The sequence below is a fragment of the Orycteropus afer genome, unplaced genomic scaffold (genome assembly GCF_000298275.1).
Source record: "Orycteropus afer afer isolate SDZICR_OR568_19922 unplaced genomic scaffold, OryAfe1.0 scaffold02862, whole genome shotgun sequence".
Lineage (NCBI taxonomy): Eukaryota > Metazoa > Chordata > Mammalia > Tubulidentata > Orycteropodidae > Orycteropus > Orycteropus afer.
The window spans coordinates 11,630-13,530 of record NW_006924449.1 but is presented as its reverse complement, the minus strand read 5'-3'; positions in this window follow the sequence as shown (position 1 = coordinate 13,530).

The window sequence follows — 1,901 nt, the reverse complement described above, 5'->3', positions numbered from 1 at the left end:
TTTTGATGTGGTGTGTTACACTGATTGAATTTCTAGTATTCAGCCATCCTTGCATTTCTGAAATAAATCTCATTTGGACATGGTGTACAATTTTTTAAATATGTGTTTGGATTCAGTTTGCTAGCATTTTGTTGAGGATTTTTGCATCTTCATTCATAAAGGATATTAGTTTGTGCTGTTCTTTTCTTGTGGCGTCTTTGACTTTGGTATCAGGGTAATGCTAGCCTTATTGAATGAATTTGGGAGTGTTACTTCTTCCTATAGGAGCTCTGGTAGCGTAGTGTCTAAGGCACTTGACTACTAACCAGAAGGCTACTGACCACCAGCCACTCCTCGGAAGGAAGATGAGGCAATCTACTTCTGTAGTGATATTGCCTTGGAAACCCAAGGAGGGGTTGCTATGAGTCTGGTCCAACTTGAGAGCACATAACAACAACAACAATAACAACTTCCTTCTATACTTTTTGGAAGAAATTGGACAGGATTGGTGTCAGATCTTTAAATATTTGGTAGAATTCTCCAGTGAAGTAATCTGGACCAGGACATTTTTGTTGTTGGGAGGTTTTGGATTAGTGTTTTAATCTCTTCACTTCTTATGGGTAAGTTGAGATTCTCTATTTCTTCTTCAGCCTATTTGGGCCCCTTATTTGTTTCTAGGAATTTTTCCACTTCACCTAAGTTATCTAGTTTGTTGGCATACATATCTTCATAGATTTTTTTTTTTTTACAATCCTATAATGTCTCCACTTTTATTTCTTATTTTAGTTATTTATAACTTCTCTTTTTTTCTTTGACAGTCTAACTAAAGGTTTGTTGATTTATCAATATTTTTCAAAAAGCCAATTTCTGGTTTTGTTGATTCTTGCTATTATTTTTCTCTTCTCTATTTCATTTATTTCTACTCTGATCTTTGCTATTTCCTCAACTCTTATAGATTTAGGCTTAGTTTGCTCTTGGTTTGTCCATTTCCAAAAGTTCTGGTAGGAGGGGTTTCTATGAGTTGGGTCCGACTAGACGGCACGTAACAACAATAACACAACTGGTGGTAAGGCAGTTCCATGGGTAAGGCCTTTGGCTGCTAACTAGGAAGTCCAAACCCACCAGATGCTCTGTGAGAGGAAGATTAGGCAAAGTACTTCTGTAAAAATTTACAGCCTTGGAAACCCTAGGGGCATACCACTATGAATCAGAATTGACTTGATGGTTGTGGGTTTGGTTTTTGATAAAGTAGTAGAGTTAGGCTAGTAATTTGAGATCTTCCTTCTTCTTAAATGTAGGCATTTATTGCTATGAACTTCCCTCTGAGCCCTGCCTTCCCTGCATCTCATAGGTTTGGGTGTATTGTGTTTTCACTTTTGTTCGACTCTAAGTATTTTTTTATTTCTCTTTATTTCTTCCTTGACATATTGGTTATTACATAACATGTTATTTAATTTCCACTTATTTTCCATCTCTGACAGCATAGTGCCTAAGGCATTTGACTGTTAAGCAGAAGGCTGGAGGTTCAAACCCACCAGCCACTCTTTGGAAGGAAGATTGGGCAATCTACTTTTGTATTGATACTGCCTCAGAAACCCAAGGAGGGGTCGCTATGAGTCAGATCTGACTCAGCAGCAGTGAGTTTGGTTTTTGGTTTTATTAATTTCTAGTTTCATTCTCTTGTGATTGGAGAAGATACTTTGCATGATTTTAATTTTTTAAACTTATTGGGATTGCTTTGAGACATAGGATATGGTCTAACCTGGAGAATGATTCACGCGCTTTAGAAAAGAACATGTATTTTCCTGTTTTGGAGTGGGGTGTTCTATATTCATCTATTAGGTTGAATTGGTTTATAGTGTTCTTCATGTCCTCTATTTCCTTAATAATCTTCTTTCTAGATGTGCTATCCAGTATTGAAA